The sequence below is a fragment of the Hylobates moloch genome, unplaced genomic scaffold (genome assembly GCF_009828535.3).
Source record: "Hylobates moloch isolate HMO894 unplaced genomic scaffold, HMol_V3 SCAFFOLD_6, whole genome shotgun sequence".
NCBI lineage: Eukaryota > Metazoa > Chordata > Mammalia > Primates > Hylobatidae > Hylobates > Hylobates moloch.
In genome coordinates, this window is record NW_026652281.1 from 111579756 (window position 1) to 111603770 (window position 24015).

At 45.7% G+C, this 24015-nt stretch overlaps 1 pseudogene; it reads left to right on the forward strand.

The window, feature by feature from the left end:
* Positions 1-9714: 9714 nt before the first annotated feature.
* On the forward strand, positions 9715-12718 carry LOC116471510 (small ribosomal subunit protein eS10-like; annotated as a pseudogene).
* The last annotated feature ends 11297 nt before the right edge of the window (positions 12719-24015 follow it).

The window sequence follows — 24015 nt, forward strand, 5'->3', positions numbered from 1 at the left end:
GGTGGGAAAACTGAGGTGCCTAAACACAGAGTCGGAGCGCCCTCTTCCAGTTGGCAGCTGGATGCCAGCCACAGCTATGCTGTGTCCTTGCCCTGAGAGCTTCCCGGGCACCGCCTCATGCTGAGCGACATCAGGGCCCCGGGTCACGGTCGACTTCCAGGGGTCTCCACAGCCACGAAGGTTGGGGCCCGCCTTCCTGGAGCGAGTAATCTATCCATGCCGTGAATACTTGCCAGGCACATTGCTAGGTGCTGGAGAGGCAATGAGAGCACACTCGGAGCCCTGCTCGCCTGAACTTTAACCATGGAGTGGAGGAGCGGACATTAGTGACATAATTGCTCAAGTAAACGGAGAATTTCAACGTTGACAAGTATTAGTAAAGAGAAGCCCAGCGTGCTACAACCATGAATAAGCAAGGGACCCAATCTAGTCTTGGGGTCAGGAAAGTGATCCTGGAGAAGTGAAGAATGAGCAGTTTTCTGAGTAAAGGGGAGTCGGTCAAAGCGAGAGAGAGCATGGCCTGGTAAGAGAATTGCAAGATAGGGGGTAGGAGGGGTTGGGGGGCGGGGCAGGGCAGGTAGAGAATGGAGAAGATGAAGTTGCAGAGGTCAGCAAGGCTAGTAGGCCAGACAGGGATCCTGGCTGGATCCAAGGATGGGGAGCCGCTGAAGGATTTTAACCAGAACAGTGACACCTGTGTTTACAAAAGATGCTGGAAAGACCCAGAAAGAATGTGTCCAGAGAAATCAGCAAGTTTGGACTTGGTTTTAAATAGAGACAGGGTTTCGCCATGTTGCCCAGGCTGGTCTCTAACTCCTGAGCTCAAGTGATCCGTCTCCCTCAGCCTCCCAAAATGCTGGGATTACAGGTGTGAGCCATCATGACTGGCTGGGCCTGAAAGTTTTTATTTAGCTGGCAGGACTCTGCTGTCTGTTCGAGGCTCAGGTAGCAGACACCTGAGAAAAAAAAGAGCTTCCTTTTAAGTGGTGAATTTTCCATCCCTGGAAGCATTCAACTGCAGTAACTGGGTGTTGGGGCTCAGAAACCAATACCCCAAAATGTATTTTGACATGCTGAACTGATGAAGAAGCCTCAAGGTCTCTGTGACCTCCCCCACCAACATACACTCCTGTCTGTCAATTCTTTGTTCCTCCCAAAGCACAAGATGAAGTTGTTCCCTTATCTGCCTAAATTTAGTCCAGAACGCCAAAGGAAACAATTACCTCTGGTTCCCTCCCTGAGTTTTCATTAACTGAACTCGTTTTGCAGGAGGAAAGACTGAAGTATGGTCAACACACCAGGACAGACTTTTGTCACAAACCCTTGTCTCCTCTGCAGGCCCAACAGACTTTGTCCCAGGCCATTGCATGTTCTTCAAGCCCACTGAATTACCCTAAAAATCATTTACTACCCATCTGAAATATCCACACTCTGGATGATGGGGTAATCACTCTGTGATTAACTATGCACATTAATAAACTTGTATGTCTTTTCTCCTCTTTTTTTTTTTTGAGAGCAAATTTCACTTTTTGCCCAGGCTGGAATGCAATGGTGTGATCTCTGCTCACCGCAACCTCTGTCTCCCAGGTTCAAGCAATTCTCCTGCCTCAGCCTCCTGAGTAGCTGGGATTACAGGCACCTGACATCACGCCCAGCTAATTTTGTATCTTTAGTAGAAACGGGGTTTCACCAGTTGACCAGGCTGGTCTACGAACCCCTGATCTCAGGTGGTCCGCCCTCCTCGGCCTACCCAAAGTGATGGGATTATAGGCATGAGCCACAGCGCCTGGCTGCCTTTTCTCCTCTTAATCTGCCTTTTGTCAATTGATTTTCGAGAACCTTCAGAGAGCAAAGGAAAGTTTTCCCTTCGCACAAGGAGTCACTTGAGCCTTCACCAGCTTTGAGAGATTATTGACCTAATAGGCTTCCCCATTGCCCCCAATCAAATGTGAGTTTGGGATACAGAGGTGAGCCTAGAATCCACGATCTAGGGCTCCAGTGCAGGTCCTGTATTGTGAGTGTGGCCTGCGGGGAGAGCTGATTACGTCCTGTCTGCTGCTTCTGCAGCTTCTTTTGGGACATCAGGGTCCCCAGAAATCAGAGACTCAACAAAGCATGGAAATGCGGGGCAGTCCGCCTAGAATGAGCCTGAAGACCCAGCACCAAGCTCAGTGATATGGCATAATGGTTAGCAACAGGGAAGCATGATGTTCATGCTCATGTGGGCAAGCAAAGTGTCAACAGGCCTGTGAGACCAAAGACAGAGTCAGCTACTCCCAGCAATCAGGAATTGGTGCATAGACCTAAAAGTCCCAAAAGTGAGTGCAGATCACACGTCCTGAGAGGCTCATTAAAATGACAGACTCCCCCAGACTCACCATTGGATGTTCAGAATCAAGGCCCCAGGTAATTCTGCTTCCACCTGCCGCTGACCAAACTTAGAAAAACTCAAAGTTAGACCAGGAGTGGTGGCTCAGGCCTGTAACCCCAGCACTTTGGGAGGCTGAGGCGGGCAGATCACGAGGTCAGGAGATCGAGACTATCCTGGCTAACACGGTGAAACCCCGTCTCTACTAAAAATACAAAAAATAACCAGGCGTGGTGGTGGGCGCCTGTAATCCCAGCTGCTTGGCAGGCTGAGGCAGGAGAATGGCGTGAACCCAGGAGGCAGAGGTGGCAGTGAGCCGAGATGACGCCAATGCACTCCAGCCTGGGTGACAGAGTGAGACTCCGTCTCAAAAAAAGAAAAACTCAAAAACCTAAAGTCTTGGTCACCTGATTGTATAGTACAGAGGTTAGCTCAGAAAGTCTTGGTCACCTGATTGTATAGTACAGAGGTTAGCTCAGAAATAGGAACCCAGGCTCTGCAAACAGCAGCTGCAGTTACACAGCCAATCCTGCCTATGGGGTGTGAAAAGCTAAAGGTCATGCAGCAACTACCTTATTTAGCATATCTGTGACAATTATGGAGCATATGCATATACATAACATACGGACAAACATTCAGACATGCATACGATTGTAAACCCAAAAGTGCACAAATAGGTATTCTTTTTTTTTTTTTTAATACAGAATCTTGCTCTGCCATACAGGCTGGAGTGCAGTGCCACATCATGGCTCACTGCAGCCTTGACCTCCCAGGTTCAAGAAATCCTCCCACCTCAGCCTCCATGAGTAGCTGGGACTACAGGTGTGTGCCACAATGCCCGGCTAATTTTTAAGTTTTTCATAGAGATGGAATCTTGCTATGTTATCCAGGCTGGTCTCAAACTCCCGGGCTCAAGTGATCCTCTTGCCTCAGCCTCCCAAGGTGCTAGGATTACAGGCATGAGCCACTACACCTGGCCAGGTATTCTTTTTTTAAAAACAATGTGATGTTATTAACATTATACTTTCAAAATGTTAAGCAGTATAAAATATTGGCCAGGCACAGTGGCTCACAGGCCAGACATGGTGGCTCACACCTGTAATCCCAGCACTTTGGGAGGCTGAGGCAGGTGGATCACCTGAGGTCAGGAGTTCGAGACCAGCCTGGGCAACATAGCGAAACTCCGTCTCTACTAAAAATACAAAATTAGCCAGGTGTGGTGGCACATACCTGTAATCCCAGCTACTCAGGAGGCTGAGGCAGAAGAAACGCTTGAACCTGAGAGGCAGAGGTTCCAGTGAGCTGATATCGCACGATTGCACTGTAGCCTGGGCAACAGAGCAAGACTGTCTCAAAAAAAAAAAAATTGTTAATGGCCACACGCACTGAGACCCTCATCTCTACAAACAATTACAAAATTAGCTGGGCATGGTGGTAGACACCTATAGTTCCAGCTGCTTGGGAGGCTGAAACAGGATGATCGCTTGAGCCCAGGAGTTCAAAGCTGCAGTGAGCTATAATAGCAACACTGCATTTCAGCCTGGGAGACAGAGCAAGACCTTGTCTCAAAAAAAAAAAAAAAAAGTTAATAATTAACACTTCACAGAACAATGTGGCAAGTCCAATTATTGACCAGTTTATTGTTTCTTTTTTTCGTGATTCAGACTTTTTTTTTTTTGAGACAGATTCTCACTCTGTTGCCCAGGCTGTAGGGCAGTGGCGTGATCTCAGCTCATTGCAACCTCCGCTTCCCAGGTTCAAGCGATTCCCTTGCCTCAGCATCCCAAGTAGCTGGGACTACAAGGACTTGCCACCACGCCTGGCTAATTTTTGTATTTTTAGTAGAGACGGGGGTTTCACCGTGTTAGCCAGACTGGTCTCGAATTCCTGATCTCGGGTGATCTGCCCACCTCAGCCTCCCAAAGTGCTGGGATTATAGGTGTGAGCCACCGTGCTCAGCTGTGTTTAACTTTTTGAACAAACTGTTTTCCACAGTGTCTGAACTACTCTCCACAGTGCTACTGATAATGGGTGAGGGTTCCAACTTCCCCACATTCTTGCCAACACTTAGTATTTTCCCTTTTTTAATTTTTAAATTATAGCCATCCTAGGGGGGACAAAGTGATACCTCATTGTTGTTTTTTTTTTTTTTTTTTTTTTTGAGACGGAGTCTCGCTCTGTCGCCCAGGCTGGAGTGCAGTGGCGCAATCTCGGCTCACTGCAAGCTCCGCCTCCCGGGTTCACGCCATTCTCCTGCCTCAGCCTCCTGAGTAGCTGGGACTACAGGCGCCCGCCACCACGCCCGGCTAATTTTTTTTTGTACTTTTTTAGTAGAGACGGGGTTTCACCGTGGTCTCGATCTCCTGACCTCGTGATCCGCCCGCCTCGGCCTCCCAAAGTGCTGGGATTACAAGCGTGAGCCACCGCGCCCGACCCTCATTGTTGTTTTGATTTGCATTTTCCTAATAAGTAATGATCCTGAGCATCTTTCTTGTGCTTATTAGCCGTGTGTATATCCTTTGGGGGACATGTCTATTCAGATCGCTTGCCCCTTTTTTTTCCCCCCTTTCTTTTTTCCCTTTGTTAGAGTTAATGTTTTGCTTATGAAATATTTCAGGCCAGGCGCGGTGGCTCACGCCGGTAATCTCAGCACTTTGGGAGACCAATGCGGGCGGATCACGAGGTCTGGAGATCGAGACCATCCTGGCTAACACGGTGAAACCCCGTTTCTATTAAAAATACAAAAAATTAGCCGGGTGTGGTGGCAGGTGCCTGTAGTCCCAGCAACTCTGGAGGCTGATGCAGGAGAATGGCATGAACCCGGGAGGCAGAGCTTGCAGTGAGCCGAGATCACGCCACTGCACTCCAGTCTGGGCGACAGAGCAAGACTCCATCTCAAAAGAAAAGAAAAGAAAAGAAAAAATATATATATATATTTCAAACATGGAAAATTATGGAGAATAATGTAACAGACACCACATTACCTGCTCCAACAACATGAACCTTTCCCATATTTGCTTTGAGGTGTTGTTGTTGCTATTTAATAGACTTTTTTTTTTAGAGCAGTTTTAGGTTCAAAGCAAAACAATAAAGGTGCCAGGCGCATAGCTCATGCCTGTAATCACAGCACTTTGAGGGGCCAAGGCAGGAGGATTGCTTGAGCCCAGGAGTTCATGACCAGCCTGGCCAACATGGTGAAACCCCATCTCTACAAAAACTGCAATAATTAGCTGGGAGTAATGGCACTTGCCGGTAGTCCCAGCTATTCAGGAGGCTGAGGCAAGAGGATTGCTTGAGCCCAGGAGTTCAAGGCTACAGTGAGCTGTGATTAAAAAAGAACACTAAAGGATGTAAGATTTTACTCCTACTTTCAACCTAACAAGTATCTGTACAACAATTTCAAAGGATACTGGCAAAAGACACAGATCCAGAGACAAAGAGAAAGATCTTTATTACAGCACAACAAGCAACATGAGCTTCATGTTTGCCCTGGTTCCCCTTGTGCCCCAAGTCCCACAGGGGCTATGCCAAGGGGTCCAGTTAGATGAGGCATACAAAGGGGGTTTGTATCACAGCTGAGGAAATCTAAATTGAAAGAACATCAATAATTAATAAAGAAGAACTACAAGCATATTTGCCCAACCTTTTCTCCAGAGCAATTACTTTTATCTGGACAGTAAATAAACCGCCCTTTGCTCTGGAGATAGACACTATCTCCAGGCTGTTTCAAGGACAAACATCCTTAAAAAGATATAACTTTTTTTTTTTTTTTTTTTTTTTTTTATTTTTAAAACATAGGCACAGGGTCTCACTGTTTTGCCCAGGCTGCTCTCAAACTTCCGACCTCAGGCAATCCTCCTGCCTCAGCCTCCCAAGGTGTTGGGATTACAGACATGAGCCAACGTGCTGGCCTTTGTCTAACTCTTAAGATGTGCAAATAGGCTGGGCACAGTGGCTCACACCTGTAATCTCAGCACTTTGTTTTTTTTGTTTGTTTTGTTTTTTGAGATGGAGTTTTGCTCTTGTCACCCAGGCTGGAATACAATGGCGCAATCTTGGCTCATGGCAACCTCCACCTCTCGGGTTCAAGTGATTCTCCTGCCTCAGCCTCCCAAGTAGCTGGGATTACAGGTGCATGCCAACACACCTGGCTAATCGGGGTTTTGCTATGTTGGCCAGGCTGGTCTCGAACTCCTGACATCAGGTGTTCCGCCCACCTCGGTCTCCCAAAGTGCTGGGATTAAAGGCATGAGCCACAGTGCCCGGCCAATCTCAGCATTTTGGGAAGCCGAAGTGAGATGATTGCTTGAGTCCAGGAGTTCAAGACCAGCTTGGGCAACATAGTGAGACCCTGTCTCTACAAAAAATAAAAAATTAGCCAGGTGTAGTGTTACGTGCCTATAGTCCCAGCTACTCAGGAAGCTGAGGTGGGAGGATTGCTTGAGACTGGGAGGTTGAGGCTGTGGTGAGCCATGATTGTGCCACTACACTTCAGCCAGGGTGACAAAGCGAGAACCTGTCTCAAAAACAAAAAAAAAAGGCCCAGCATGGTGACTCACACCTGTAATCCAAGCACGTGGGGAGGCCAAGGAGGGCAGATCACTTGAGGTCAGGAGTTTGAGACCAGCCTGGCCAACATGGCGAAACCCTGTCTCTACTAAAAATACAAAAATTAGCCAGGCATGGTGGCAGACACCAGGAATCACAGCTACTCCGGAGGCTGAGGCAGGAGAATCACTTGAACCTGGGAGGCAGAGATTGCAGTGAGCTGAGATCATACCACTGCACTCCAGCCAGGGCGACAGAGCAAGACTCCATCTCAAAAAAAAAAAGTGTGAATATATGAAAGGCCCATGGAGAATTGTCTCTCCACATAGGTTGAGATTCTTTTTTCTTTTTCTTTTTCTTTCATGTAAGTATCTAATTGCTTCAGCAGAGTTTGTTGAAAAGACTATTCTTTCACTCAATTACCTTGGTAACTTTGTCAAAAATCAATTAACCATATATATGTGTGAGTCTATTTCTGGACTCTGTATTCTGTTCCACTGATCTATGTGTCCATCCTTTTGCTAATATCATATTGTGGCATTTGTTGTTGTTGTTGTTGTTGTTGTTTTTGAGGCGGAGTTTCACTCTTCTTGCCCAGGCTGGAGTGCAGTGGTGCTATCTCGGCTCACTGCAACCTCCGCCTCCCAGGTTCAAGCGATTCTCCTGCCTCAGCCTCCTGGGTAGCTGGGATTACAGGCATGCGCCACCATGCCCGGCTAATTTTGTATTTTTAGTAGAAACACGGTTTCACCATTTGGGTCAGGCTGGTCTTGAACTCCCGACCTCAAGTCATCCACCTGCCTTGGCCTCCCAAAGTGCTAGGATTACAGGCATGAGCCACCACACCCAGCCTGTTTTTGTTTTTGAGACAGAGTCTTACTCTGTCACCCAAGTTGGAGTGCAGTGGCACGATCTTGGCTCACTGCAACCTCTGCCTCCCAAATTCAAGCAATTCTCTTGCCTCAAGTAGCTGGGATTATAGACATGCACAACCACACCTGGCTAATTTTTTTTTTCTTTTTTTTTGGTAGAGATGGGGTTTCTCTGTGTTGGTCAGGCTGGTCTCGAACTTCTGACCTCAAGTGATTTACCTACCTCAACCTCCCAAAGTGCTGGGATTTCAGGCATGAGCCACCACACCCAACCCATGCTGTGTTGATTACTATAGCTTATGAGTTTGCAAATGTAAAGGGTGGGTTACATATAATTCCTGCTACATACATTTTTATTGTTTCCTTTTTCAACCATTTAAAACTGGAAAAAGCAGTTTTAGCTTTTAAGCCCTGCAAAAACAGGCTGCAGGCTAACCTGTGGGCCAGTTTGCCAACCCTTTTATAGATTTATGGTAAGTCTTAAAATCAGGTTGTATGAGTTCTCCAAATGTGTTCTTCTTTTACAAAACTGTTTTGGCTGTTTTAGCTTTTGCTTTTTGATACAAATTTTAGCATCAATTTCTAGAAATAAATGCTGGTATTTTAATTGGGATTATATTTAGTCCATAGATCAACTCGGGGAGAATTAACATCATTATATCGAATCCCCCAATCTATGAACATGGTATATCTCTCCATTTATTTAGGCCTTCTTATTGTTGTGGTATATTTTTAAATCCAATGAAACATTAGATCTTACATATATTTACCACTTTATTTGTTATCCATTCCTTATCTATCTCTTACCCTTCATCTGGTTTCATTTTCCTTCTACCTGAAAATTTTACATTAGAAATCCTTAGGCCAGGCAAGATGGCTCATGCCTGTAATCCCAGCACTTGAGGAGGACAAGGTGCAAGAATTGCTTGAGCCAAGGAGTTCAAGACCAACCTAGGCAACATGGTGTGACTCTGTCCCTATAAAAAAAATTAATTAAGGCTGGGCATGGTGGCTCATGCCTGTAATCCCAGCACTTTGGGAGGCCAAAGTGGGCAGATCCCCTGAGGTCAGGAGTTTGAGACCAACCTGGCCAAAATGGTGAAACCCTATCTCTACTAAAAATACAAAAATGGTGGCTCATGCCTGTAATTCCAGCACTTTGGGAGGGCGAGGTGGGCAGATCACCTGAGGTCCGGAGTTCAAGACCAGCCTGGCCAACATGGTGAAACCCTGTTTCTACTAAAAATACAAAAAATTAGCCAGGTGTGGTTGTGCATGCCTGTAATCCCAGCTACTCGGGAGGCTGAGGCAGGAGAATTGCTTGAACCCAGGAGGCGGAGGCTGTAGTGAGCCAAGATTGCACCACTGCACTCCAGCCTGGGCAGCAGAGGGAAACTCTGTCTCAAATAATAATAATAATAATAATACAAAAATTAGCTGGGCCTGGTGGCCTGTGCCTGTAATCCCAGCTACTTGGGAGGCTGAAGCACGAGAATCGCTTGAACCCAGTGGGTGGAGGTTTCAGTGAGCTGAGATCGCCACTGCACTCCAGCTTGGGCCACAGAGCAAGACTCCATCTGAAAAACAAACAAACAAACAAACAAAAAGTAGCCAGGTGTCATGGCATGTGTCTGTGGTCCCAGCTACTCAGGAGGCTAAGCAAGATCCTGTCTCAAGAGAAAAAAAAAAAAAAAAAAAAAAAATTCTGTAGTACAAGTCTGCTGGGGCCAAGTTCATTCACCTGTTGTCTACCTGCAAATGTCTTTATTTTGCCTTCTATATTAGTCATATGACTGTATAGCAAATTGCTACAAAATGTAGTGACTTAAAATATAAACATTATCTCACAGTTTCTGTGAATCAGGAATTCAAGACTGTCTTAATTTGTTTTCCGGTGTTTCAGTTATGTGAAGGTTTGTCTGGCGCTGGAGGATCTACCTCCGAGATGGCTCATTTACATGGCTGTTTGCAGTAGATCTCAGTTCATGACTACATGGATCTCTCCACAAGACTGCTTGAGTGTCCTCACATGGCAAGGGGTCTTCCTTCAGAGTAAGTGAACCAAGAAAAAGCAAGGAAGAAGCCATGCTATCTTTTGTGACTTGGGGTCATAGGTCACATGCCATCATTTTTTACTTACTGTATTCATTGAAAGTGAGTCACTAAGTCCAGTACACATTCACAAGTAGGGAAATTAGCCTCCACATTTTCTTTTCCATTTTTTTTTTCTTTTGAGACTGAGTCTCACTCTGTTGCCCAGGCTGGAGTGCAATGGCACATTCAAGGCTCACTGCAACCTCAACCTGCTAGACTTAAGTGATCCTCCCACCTCAGCCTCCCAAGTAGCTGGTGCACACCACCATGTCCAGCTGATTTTTTAAAATTTTGGCTCGGCGTGGTGGCTCACAGCTGTAATCCCAGCACTTTGGGAGGCCAAGGTGGGCAAATCACAAGATCAAGAGATTGAGACCATCCTGGCCAAGGTGAAACCACGTCTCTATTAAAAATACAAAAATTAGCTAGGCATGGTGGTGTGCGCCTGTAGTCCCAACTACTCGGGAGGCTGAGCAGGAGAATCTCTTGAACCCAGGAGGTGGAGTTTGCAGTGAGTCGAGATTGTGCCACCACACTCCAGCCTAGTGACAGAGTGAGACTCTGTCTCAAAAAAAAAACAAAAAATTTTTGGTAGAGTGTATTAGTCCATTTTCACACTGCTGATAAAGACATACCTGAGACTGGGAAGAAAAAGAGGTTTAATTGGACTTACAGTTCCACACGACTGGGGAGGCCTCAGAATCATGGCGGCAAAAGGCACTACTTACGTGGTGGTGTCAAGAGAAAAATAAGGAAGAAGCAAAAGCAGGAACCCCTGATAAGCCCATCAGATCTCGTGAGACTTATTCACTATCACAAGAATAGCATGGGAAAGACCAGCCCCCGTGATTCAATTACCTTCTCCTGGGTCCCTCCCACAACACATGGGAATTCTGGGAGATACAATTCAAGCTGAGATTTGGGTGGGGACACAGAGAAACCATATCATAGAGGCAAGGTCTCACTATGTTGCCCATGCTAGTCTCCAACTCCTGTGCTTAAGCAATCCACCCAAAGTGCTCAGCCTCCCAAAGTGCTAGGATTACAGGCATGAGCCACCGAGACCACCTTTTTTCTTCTTTTCTTTTCTTTTTTTTTTTGAGACAGAGTACCACTCTGTCACCCAGGCTGGAGTGCAGTGGTGTGATCTCGGTTCACTGCAAGCTCCGCCTCCCGGGTTCACACCATTCTCCTGCCTCAGCCTCCCGAATAGGGCGCCCGCCACCACTCCCGGCTAATTTTTTGTATTTTTAGTAGAGACAGGGTTTCACCGTGTTAGCCAGGATGGTCTCGATCTCCTGACCTCGTGATCTGCCCGCCTCGGCCTCCCAAAGTGCTGGGATTACAGGAGTGAGCCACTGCGCCCGGCCTCTTCTTTTCTTTTCTTCTTCTTTTCTCCTCCTCCTCCTGCTCCTCTTCTTCTTCTTTTTTTCTTCTCCTTCCTCTTCCTCCTCTTCTTCTCCTTCCTCTTCCTCCTCTTCTTCTCCTTCTTCTTCCTCTTTCTCCTTCTTCTTCCTTCTTTCTTCTCCTTCCTCTTCCTCCTTTTCTTCTTCCTCCTCCTGTTTCTCCCTCCTTCTCTTTTCTCCTCCTCCTCCTTATTCTTATTCTTCCTCCTCTTTTCCCTCTTCTTCCTCCTTCTAAGATTACCTTACAGAATATTCCCCACTAATTATTTTTATTATGGACCTAGAAACCCTAAGCTAATTATAGATATTCTAGCCATGAGTGGTGATGTACACCTGTAGCCTTAGCTACTTGGGTGGCTGAGGCAGGAGCATCACCTGAACCAGGAATTCATGCTGCAGAGACCTATAATTACATTACTGCACTCCAGCCTGGGTGACAGAGCAAGACCCTATCTCAAAAAAAAAAAAAAAAAAGAAAAGAGAAAGAAATAGAACAAATATTTAATTTTGCATTTTCAGTATTTATAGATAACCATGTTTCCTATGTAGAATTATTAATATAATGACTTACATTAGTAGATTTTCTTATCTCAAACCTTATTTCTATTCCTAGATAAAACTCCATTTGGACATAGTATATTATTCTTTCAGTGTGTTTTTGGATTTTGTTTGCTATAATTTTATTTGTGATTTTTAAATATTTATGAATGAGATTGGTCTATTTTTTTCTTTATTCTTATAATTATTATTATTATATTTTGGTATTGATGGAGTCAGAACATGCTACCCTAAAACATGGCACCTTGGCATTTGAGAAAGCGGCAACAGGAAGGTCACTCTCACCATCCCTTCTCCTCTCCCTTCCCCCCCAAAACAGGTCATACAACCTAGGAAGGCCTTTCCAGCTGGCCCGAGCTGCCTACAGCCGCAAAGATGTTGATGGCTAAGAAGAACCAGATTGCCATTTATGAACTCCTTTTTAAGGAGGGAGTCATGGTGGCCAAGAAGGAGGTCTACATGCCTAAGCACCCGGAGCTGGCAGACAAGATTGTGCCCAACCTTCATGTCATGAAGGCCATGCAGTCTCCCAAGTCCCGAGGCACATGAAGGAACAGTTTGCCTGGAGACATTTCTACTGGTACCTTACCAATGAGGGTATCCAGTATCTCCATGATTACCTTCATCTGCTCCTGGAAATTGTGCCTGCCACCCTATGCTACAGCCATCCAGAGACTGGCAAGCCTCAGCCTAAGGGTCTGGAGGGTAAGTGACCTGCAAGACTCACAAGAGGGGAAGCCGACAGAGATACCCACAGACGGAGTGTTGTGCCCCCTGGTGCCGACAAGAAAGCCGAGGCTGGGGCTGGGTCAGCAACCGAATTCCAGTTTAGAGGCAGATTTGACGGTGGATGTGGTCAGCCACCTCAGTAAAATTGGAGAGGATTATTTTGCATTGAATAAACTTACAGCCAAAAAAAAAAAAAAAATAAGAAAACTTAAAGAAAAAAACAAAAACCTAGAGAGTTACTCTCTGACCTTCTCCCCTGAAGCAGGTCATAAGGCCCTCATTCAAGAGGTACTCTTCCTGTAGCCAGAAGACAGGAACATCCTTATTCCTGAAGAGAAAAAGAATCTAAACAAACAGGCCTTACTAGGTTTCACTGAGTTTATTATCATTAGATCATACCTTTTTTTTGTTTAAATAGGGTCTCGCTCTGTCACCCAGGCTGAAGTGTAGTGGCAATCACAGCTCACTGCAGCCTCCATCTCCCAGGCTCAAGCAATCCTCCCACCTAAGTCTCCCAGTAGCTGGGACTACAGGCCGTGCCACCACGCCTAGCTAATTTTTTATTTTTTGTAGAGATGGCGTCTTGCTATGTTGCCCAGGCTGGTCTGGAACTCCTGGGCTCAAGTGATCCTCCTACCTCAGCCTCCAAAATTGCTGGGATTACAGGCATGAGCCACTGTGCCCTGCTGAGCATAACCCTTTTGTCCTCCAATCACATTACTCCATAACTGTCCTTGTTTCGACAAACCTAAGCATACAAGGCAGGCAGATTATCTGAGGCCAGGAGTTCAAGACCAGCCTGGCCAAAATGGCCAAACCCCATCTCTACTAAAAATACACACAAAAAAATTAGCTGGGGGAGGTGGTGCACACCTGTAGTCCCAGCTACTTAAGAGGCTGAAGGAGGAAAATCACTTGAACCAGGGAGGTGGAGGTTGCCGTGAGCTTAGATGGCACCACTGTACTCCAGCCTGGGCAACTAAGAGAGACTCCATCTCAAAAATACAAAACAAAACAAAAAATCTTAAGCATAAAAATACACAATTTTACCTGCTTTTTGAGTCCTCATTTCTGAAGACTACTGTGTCATGTAAAACTTATGTAAATTTGTGGGCTGGGTGCAGTGGCTCACGCCTGTAATCCCAGCACTTTGGGAGGCCAAGGCAGGCGGATCACCTGAGGTCAGGAGTTGGAGACCAGCCTGGCCAACATGGTGAAATCCTGTCTCTATTAAAAATACAAAAATTAGGCAGGGCGCGGTGGCTCACGCCTGTAATGCCAGCACTTTGGGAGGCTGAGGCGGGTGGATCATGAGGTCAGGAGATCGAGACCATCCTGGCTAACACAGTGAAACCCTGTAAAAAAAAAAAAAAAAAAAAAAAAATTAGCCAGGCGTGGTGGCAGGTGCCTGTAGTCCCAGCTACTCGGGAGGCTGAGGCAGGAGAATGGTGTGAACCCGGGAGGTGGAGCTTGCAGTGAGCCGAGTGAGCCACTGCACTCCAGCCTGGGCGACAGAGCGAGACTCCGTCTCAAAAACAAACAAAAAATACAAAAATTAGCCAGGCATGATGGTGGGCACCTGTAATCTCAGCTACTTGGAAGGCTGAGGCACGAGAATCGCTCAAACTCGGGAGGCGGAGTTTGCAGAGTGGAGACTCTGTCTCAAACAAAACAAAACAAAACAAAACAAAATAAAACTGGATCCACCAAAGAAAACAACTGTTTTCCATCACCTCCCATGTGTCTCATTATCTACTGCAAAAAAGAAGATTGAGGAATATAACCCTACCTGGACTGACCTTTTCACAAGATCATGTCTGTTTCTAAGGCTCACTCAACTGCAAAGAGGATCATTTACAGCTTAATTTCTGTTCTCCAAGGTCCATTCATTCTCCCTAATAATCATTTATTGCCCCTCAAAAGAATGACCTACATTTTGCCTCCTCTGTGAATAAAGTTATATAAGCATCTGGGGGCATCTGGGCACCATAGGATTATTTGAGTAATCACTTTGTGATCCCCAATTTCCCCCTCCCATCAATAAATTTGTATGCCTTTTTCTCCTCTTAATCTGCGCGTTTTGTCAGTTCATTTTCAGTGAATCTTCAGAGGGTGAAGGGGGAAGTTTTCCCCCTTCACCCTCTGAAAACTGAACTTCTACGGACATCTAGGGTTTTTCCTTTTTTTTTTTTTTTTCTCTGTTGCCCAGGCTGGAGTGCAGTGGTATGATCTCAGCTCATGGCAGCCTCTGCCTCCCATGTTCAAGCAATTCTGCCTCAGCCTCCAGAGCAGCTGAGACTACAGGTGCCTGCCACCACGCCCGGATAATATTTTTGTATTTTGTTTAGTACAGTCAGGGTTTTGCTATGTTGGCCAGGCTGGTCTCGAACCCCTGACCTCTTGATCCACCCACCTCAGCCTCCCAAAGTGCTGGGATTACAGATGTGAGCCACTGCACCTGGTTTGTTTTTGTTGTTGTTGTTGTTGTTGTTTTAATCTGGGGACACACAGCCTTTGGTGGAAGCTCACAGCAGCTTTGACCTCCTGGACTCAAGCAATCCTCCTACCTCAGCCTCCTGGGTAGCTGGGACTACAGGTGCGCCACCACGCCCAGCTAATTTTATTTAAATTTTTCATAGAGACAGGGTTTTGTCGTGTTGCTCAGGCTGCTCTTGAATTCCTGGGCTCAAGCAATTCTTCTGCCTTAGCCTCCCCAAGTTTGGGGATCACAGGTGTGAGCCACCGTGCCCAGCCCTCATGCACACTTTTAAAGTTTTTACTGTTTTGCCAAATCCAGGTTTATATCTAAGTTTCCATACCTACCACTTGCAGGCTTACTCTTTAAAGCTGGTGAACAGCTACAGCAATCATTACTCTCACATTCTTGAATTTCCAGACTCTTTTGAGCAGCCTCTTTCCTCTTTGTGCAGCCCCCCAACTCTGTGGCTGACGTTCAATAGAAGTGCCTGGCCCAGAGGCCCTGGCACTGAAACGTGGGGCTGGAAAAACAGCTGGTCCCTTTTTTTTTCCAGATGGATTTTCGCTCTGTTGCCCAGGCTGGAGTGCAGTGGCGTGATCTCGGCTCACTGCAACCTTCACCTCCCTGGTTCACACAATTCCCCTGCCTCAGCCTCCTGAGGAGCTGGGATTATAGGCACATGCCACCATGGCCAGCTAATCTTTTTGTATTTTTAATAGAGATGGGGTTTCACCATGTTGGCCAGGCTTGTCTTGAACTCCTGATCTCAGGCAATCCACCTGCCTGGGCCTCCCAAAGTGCTGAGATTACAGGCGTGAGCCACCGCGCCCAGCCTTCCAGCTGGTCCTTATTTATCCTCCAGCACTTTCAGCTGTTCTGTTCCCATTTTGATCCATGCAACGCAGGGGGTAGGGGGGGACAATCCGACAGGTGAATCCTCTCCCACCCCCAGAAATGGCTCAAGGAGACCTCCTAGTGGGTTATGGGACCACTGAGCCGTGGACCCCGGGGTCACCTTTCTTCCCACCACAGTCAAGCTCAGCACATAACTTAAATGCATAGTGGTCCCGAAAGTGTCAAGGAGAAAAGAATGCCCATTTTTTCCCCTCCATACACAACAAAACTGTTCTAATACAGCCAAATGAACTGGAGAAGCAGTTTTATTCTTGCCCTTCCTGCCCAGGAAAAACTGAAAATGCAGGTGCTGTGAAACTACTAAATGGAGGCCGGAGGCGGTGGCTCACGCCTGTATTCCTAGGACTTTGAGAGGCCAAGGTGGGTGGATCGCCTGAGGTCAAGAGTTCGAGACTAGCCTAGCCAACGTGTTGAAACCCCATCTCTATTAAAAATACAAAATTAGCCAGGCGTGGTGGCAGGTGCCTGTAATCCCAGCTACTTGGGAGGCTGAGGCAGGAGAATCGCTTGAACCTGGGAGGCGGAGGTTGCAGTGAGCCGAGATTGTGCCATTGCACTTCAGCCTGGGTGACAGAGCAAGACTGTCTCAAAAAAAAAAAAAAAATCTAAGTAGAGAGTGCTCTTGGAGCAGGGTTCCCAGCCTTTCACAGGAAAGTTGGAAAACGCTAGAAGTTTTCAAACTTTGAGATCTTCAGCTCTTACAGAAGTATCTAAGTCAGGTGTGGTGGTGCACACCTGTAATCCCAGCTACTTGGGAGGATCCCTTGAGCCCAGAAGTCCAAGGCCAGCCTAGGCAATGTGGCAAGACTTGTCGCTAAAAAAAAAAAAAAAAAGTAAATTCTAGGTTGGGTGCGGTGGCTCACGCCTGTAATCCCAGCACTTTGGAAGACCAAGGCAGGTAGATCACTTGAGGTCAGGGATTCGAGACCAACCTGGCCAACATGGTAAACCCCCTCTCTACTAAAAATACAAAAATTAGCCAGACGTGGTGGTGCGTGCCTATAATCCCAGCTACTTAGGAGGCTAAGGTGGGAGAATCACTTTAACCTTGGGGGCGGGGAGCTGCAGTGAGCAGAGATCGTGCCACTGCATTCCAGCCTGGGCAACACAGTGAGACTCTGTCTCAACAAAAACAAAAACAAAACAAAACATAAATTCTGACTATTCCTTTCCTAGGGCTTCTCCAGCATCCCGACTCTCCAACAGCACTGGGCTTTCACAAGGACAAATAATATGCAAAACTTTTTGGGAGTCTACTTACGATAATTGCCTTAAATTAACATCACAAAGCAATGGAAATTGCATTCCCCTAAGGCTTCTTACTGCAGGAAGTTACCCAGCTCCTGACTGCAAAGGTAGTGATGATTAAAGTCAGGTTGGTTAGCTTCTGTCTTGCAAAGGTTGTCTGTTAATCCATTACCTGTGTTCATATAAAATGGCATTTCTATATCAAAATGCGTGAATCTTTTAACCTTTTGTAAATATAAGCTTATTTGTTTCTGTTGAATCAGACAAGTCTTTCCTCTGCCAGAAACCTTAAAACTGGTATTCTTAAAACAGTACTCTACTAGCTGCTTTTACTTTACTGGATGGATGTTCAGCTTTCAGATCACAGAAAGTCAGTCCTTCACTATTTTGCTAGCCTCAGGCCATACCAGGAGAATTTCAGTGTGAGTATCTTATTTTAAGCCTAGCATCGGTGAACTAAAGTGCTCACAGGAAGATGGAGAACTGCAGACCAGGTTACTGGAGGAGCAGAGGATGCAGTTCCAGCAGCCCTGTAATGTCTTCAGACCTTTGAAGGCTGTTTTGTAGAAGATGGCTTGTTCTTCCTTAATTTTCAAGGCAAGCATAGGGCCAAAGAGTGAGAGCTATATAAAGCTAGATTTCATCTTTAAATGGAAGACCTTTAAACAATTAGAGCTGTCTGAAAGATACAAAAACTTTCTGGGATTGAACTGAGCTCCTAAGTCATTGGGAGAATTCAAAAGAATGGCCATCTCACAGGTCTACAATACATGCATGATTGAACATGATTAAATATTTTACATGATTATTTTATAATTAAATATATATATATATGACACAGCCATTTGTTTTTAGAAAGCTTTGAAAATGTTTAAGCAAACTTAAATGTTTTTATTTTATTTTATTTTTATTAAATAGAGACAGGGTCTCACTGTGTTGCCTAGACTGGTCTCAAAACTCCTGAACTCAAGCAATTCTCCCACCTCGGCCTCCTAATAAGCAAACTCTTGTTATTCTGACCACTAGTTTGTAGAATAGAGCCATGTGGCTAATCACCTTGATCCCACTTGGGTTTCTGAAACCCTTTGCCTGGCTGGCTGTTGTTGACACTGTAGGGCAAAGAAGGAAAGCTTCCGCCTTTACCTTCTGAAGGTTCACTGAAAATGACAAAAGGCAGGTAGGAGAAAAAGGCATACAAATTTATTTAACATGCAGAGCACAGGGGAACTGCATGAGAATGATTACCCCATAACCCAATGAGGCCTAGAGGTTTATAGACCCTTCTTCATGGAGGAAGGAGACATGAGGGTGTAGGAGTAAAAGATTTTTAGTGGGGAATGAATGGACCCAGAGGGCAGACTTTATCTTGTGAATGATTCTCTGGCAATTTAACGGGCGGGAGAACAAACAATGGTTTGGGAAGAAGTTTGTCTGGGCTGTAGCTATGGTGTTTAATGTTCAGTCTCTTCCTTTGTGATAGAAGTTTTAATTTTCTCTGGTTAATGAAATTTCAGCGAAGGGATCAAAGGCAAATTGTGTTCCTCTTCGGGGGTCCAGTTTCTAGGTAGATAAGGGAACTTCAGAGAACAGCTTCATTCTGTGCTTTGGGAGAGACAGGATCAGAGAGAAAGGGAGGTAGGGGGAGGTCAGAGGGAGACCCTGGCACTGAGGATTATTTCTGAGGCCTTTCAATTTTCAAAGCACTCAGCATGCCGAAGCATCATATTTTGGGGTATGGCTTTCTGTGCTCCAATATCTGCTCAAAAAAAGGAATAATTAATGTCAAAACAATAAAAATGCTTTATACGTGTATTCTTCTGTATTTGTACATATCCAGATTTTAGCTGTTTCTCTTTTACTGTATAAATTTATGTATTTCCAAATTACATATTTATATATTCCAGAGATGATTTTAGCTTTCAGGAGGACTCATCTGTTTCCCTAGTCTTAATTCTATTAACACCAAAGGATAGCTTCCTAAGCATAAAAGGGAGAAAATTATTCCATTCCTACCTTTAGTCACTGGTGATAGAGATCACTCCACAATTGAAGAACAAAATCCTCCTCTGAGAGTGAAACTCTTAAATAAAGCACATTGTAGACAAGATTAAGCAACTATGTAAGAAATTTGCCTAAAGAGATAGTTTTTTCCATAAAAAGCAAAAGATAGTGACATGGATGTCATCTCACTCCTGAATTTAGCTAAATTGAGGTCATTTCTCATCCTGCCCTGCCCCCTCTCAGGAGAAAGAATGCAGCCCAGCGATGGTGATAACCTACAGAAGCCTTGGGCTCAGCTCCTAAGCCCTAAGGGACAGATGGAGAAAGGAGGACCAGAGGGAGGGGAAAAAGGTGGGGGAGGTGGGGTGTGCTGCTGCAGGTCGCAGGGCGAGACCTGCACTCCCTTAAGTATGTATGCTTCTAGGCTCACAGAGACTGGCCAGGGGCTGGTTGGTATCACACCATACACATCTGTACTAGATACCACATCACCGCTCATCCTCGAGCAGAATGTTTAGTCAGTTAGTTGTGAATATCAATTGCAGAAGAACTTTCTGGTTTCAGTATCTCTCTTTGGTCACAGTCCTAGCTTGTGTGGTTAGAGAAAACAGAGTCCACTTTTTAGGGTTCCAGATTTAGCCAACAAATAGAATACAAAAATACAAGAGGACGAGTAAAATTTGAATTTCAGAAAAATAATAAATAACTTTTTAGTGTGAAAACATCCTAAATATATTTTATCTGGCAACTCTATCATATTTTCCCATCAAGAGTTAAGCCTTGGGGCCAGGCATGGTGGCACACACCTATAATCCCAGTACTTTGGAAGGCTGAGGGGGGCAGATCACTTGAGGTCAGGAGTTCAGGACCAGTCTGGACAACATGGTGAAACCTCCTCTCTACTAAAAATACAAAAAAAATTAGCCAGGTGTGGTGGCACATGCCTGTAATCCAGCCACTCAGGAGGCTGAAGCAGGAGAATTGCTTGAACCCAGGAGGCGGAGGTTGCAGTCAGCTGAGATCACACCACTGCACCCCAGCCTGGGCAACAGAGCGAGACTGTCTCAGAAAAAAAAAGAAAGAAAGACGATAAAGAGAAAGAGAAAAGTTAGCAGAATGGAAATAAATCAGAGACATAAGCAATCAATGACTAATATTTTTTGCTATTTTGTTTTTGTCAATTTAAATTTTTTTCTTTTAAAAATTACCTTTTATTTTTGTGAAAATAATGTAAATACATACAAAAATTTAAAAGTCAAAAGGGACTGGGTGCAGTGGCTCATGTGGGTTATACTAGCACTTTGGGAGGCCAAGGAGGGAGGATCACTTGAGGCCAGGAGTTCTAGACCAGCCTGGGCAACATAGTGAGATCTTGTCTCTCCGAAAAAAAATTAGCTGGACATGGCAGCATGCACCTGTAGGCCTAGATACTTCAGAGGCTGAGGCGGGAGGATTGTATGAGCCCAAATGTTCAAGGTTGCAGTGAGCTATGATCCTACCTCTGCACTTCAGCCTGGGTGACAGAGTGAGAACCCAACTTAAAAAAAAAAAGTCAAAAGTACTAAAAGGTGTATGATGAAAAATAGCAGTGCACTGTTCTACCCAGTCCCACTCAATCCCCATCCCTGCTCTGATCCCCAGAGGTAGTCAGTTCATCCTTTTCCGTTGTTTTTCTCAGTTTTAACCACCTCCCATATTTCTAAAAATGCCTATAATGCTATTTTGTTGATTTGTCAGCTTTGGACATTACCTACTTTCTTTTTCTTTCTTGTTTCTTTCTTTTTTTTTTTTTTCGAGATGAGTCTTGCTCTGTTGCCTAGGATGGAGTGCAGTGGCGCTATCTCCACTCACTGCAACCTCCGCCTCCCAGGTTCAAGCGATTCTCCTGCCTCAGCCTCCCGAGTAGCTGGGACTACAGGCGCATGCCACCATGCCTAATTTTTGTATTTTTAGTAGAAACGGGGTTTCACCATGTTGGCCGAGATGGTCTCAATCTCTTGACCTCGTGATTGGCCGGCCTCGTGCTCCCAAACTGCTGGGATTACAGGTGTGTGCCATTGCGCCCGCCCTGAAAATATCTTTTTACTGTACCATTCCTCTTGACTAATGGTTTGGGTTTAGATCTCTAGGCTGTAAATCATTCTCACTCAGAATTCTGAAGGCCTTGCTCCATTCTGCTCCAGCTTCCAGCACTGCTGCTGAGAAGCCTACTCCCATTCTCATTCCTGATCCTTTGGAGTCACCTGTTTTCTTTCTGGATCCTTTTAGAGTCTTTTCTTTATCCCTGGTTTTCTGCCAGTTCATGAAAATGAACCTTGAAATATAAATCTTATTTTATCTCCCTGAGGATTTTATAGCATTTTAAAAAGTTTTCTTCTCTCTGATCATATTAAAGGATTATGTGCTGAAGAGATGACTAGATGGATGGCCAACCTGCTTGGGTAGAGCTTGACTAATGGGGGACTTCCCTGCGCAGTGTGGTTGTCCCTGGGCTGCTCTTCCATTGAGGGCCCCAAATGCCTGTATCCAAAGGTCTTCCCTTTGAGCCTGTTCAATTTCTACAGAAAAAGGTTCTTTCATTTTCAGGTAGTGGTTGTGGAGTAGGGGGCGGGTTGGAGTGGGGTGAAGGGGTGAGAAATGTGCCTGGCTCCTAGGTTATCTAGAAGCAGGGTGAGGAAAAGGGGCTGAGAGTTTACCTTTTAGTATCTAGATTTCCTTTTGTTCCCCATATTTCCAGTTCTGTACCCCATACCTGCTCTTCACAGTACCTGATGTGCTGATCCAAATTCCCCAGGGAGTAAACCTCAGGTCTCCTTCAGGAGTGGGCAGGAGCAGACAGCCCACTGCCCACCTGGTCCTCTCACCTGGCTCTCAGGCAGGCACCACACTCCTGCCATTCACAGCACGGTCCTCTGTCTCCCAGCAGCTCCACCTGCCTCTCTCCTCCTCTCTGCGGGATCGGGCCTCAGCTCCCTCCATGCCTCTGTGTGACTCACCACTCCTTCCTCTGCTTCCCACCTTACAAAAATGTGGTGACATCCTCCGTCTGCTGCTGCCTCCTCTTCTATTCTCAGAGACCTTGTCAGATTTTTTTTTTTTTTTAACTCTTTTTTACTCCTGTATTGTTGTCTTTGGTAGGGCTTGGGAGGGAGCAGAGATTCACGATTCACAAGAGACTCCTCTGCCACATTTAACCAGAAGTTCTTCGATTCACAAGAGACTCCTCTGCCACATTTAACCAGAAGTTCTTCGATTCACAAGAGACTCCTCTGCCACATTTAACCAGAAGTTCTTCGATTCACGAGAGACTCCTCTGCCACATTTAACCAGAAATTCTTCGTGTAAGTTTTCACTCTGAAGCATTTTCGGGGGACACTTTCCAGGCCCTGTTCTGAAATCTTGCTTTCAGTCAACACAGTTGCTTTTTGTTTTGCTTTGTGGTAGATGTTTCTTTATGGGAAGTGGATCAAAGTCTAAACACACACTTTGTTTTGTTTGTTTGTTTTTTGTTTTTTTTTGAGACGGAGTCTCGCTTTGTCGCCAGGCTGGAGTGCAGTGGCACGATCTCGGCTCACTGCAACCTCTACCTCCCGGGTTCAAGCAATTCTCCTGCCTCAGCTTCCCGAGTAGCTGGGACTACAGGCATGCGCCATGACATCTGGCTAATTTTTGTATTTTTAGTGGAGACAGGGTTTCACCATGTTGGCCAGGCTGGTCTTGATCTCCTGACCTCAGGTGATCCACCTGCCTTGGCCTCCCAAAGTGCTGGAATTACAGGCGTGAGCCACCACGCCCAGCACACACACTTTGTTTAATGATATTGGTAAAACACTCTTGACCTTTTGAACAATAGCAACAAGACCCAAATATGTCTCTCTGCTTTTGTCTTGGAATGGGGATGGAAAAGCTGGAGAGGCGCTTGGCAGCACGGCCCTTGCCCCAGTGCTTGAAGGTCCGGTCTATCTCCTGTGCATGAATAAAAAGCAAGGGGAACGCTGAAATATCATCTCTTTTGAATTCACCATGAGCCCCACTTCTCTGCTCTCCTGTGTTGACACATTAGTGCTATTGTGTTGCATCTGCTGGTGGATCTTCTTTCACCTGCAGGCCACACAAACCCCCTTCATGTAAAGCTGCACACAAGGCTCTCAAATTATGAGGACACTTTAGCAGTCATTCCTCTTATTGAAGGGCTTACAGTCTTAGGGAAGGATTGCTGCCATTTCAGTGTGCTCCACTGTGCCCTGATACAGAAAGTCCAGACAAGCTAAGGCAGGAAAGCCGGGCTGGGAGCCTGTGACAGGGAAAAGTTAGCAGGAGAGTGGGTAGACCAGATGGATAGGGCTTTGAATGTCACACCAAGGTCTTTGGATTTTTCTGCAGGCAGTGGGAGCCACCCAAGGATTTTGAGCAGGAGAGTAACAAGAGATAAACTGTGCTTTCAGAAAATTAAGTTGGCTGGGAGCAGTGGCTCACTCCTGTTATCCCAGCACTTTGGGAGGCCAAGGCAGGTGGATCACCTGAGGTCAGGAGTTCAAAACCAGCCTGGCCAACATGGCCAAACCCCATCTCTACTAAAAATACAAAAATTAGTCTTGCATAGTGTCAGGTGCCTGTAGTCCCAGTTACTTGGGAAGCTGCAGCAGGAGAATTGCTTGAACTCAGGAGGTGGAGGTTGCAGTGAGACAAGATTGTACCACTGCACTCCAGCCTGGGCGACAGAGCGAGACCCTGTCTCAGAAAAATAAATAAATAAAAATACAAAAATTAGCTGGGTATGGTGGCAGGCACCTGTAG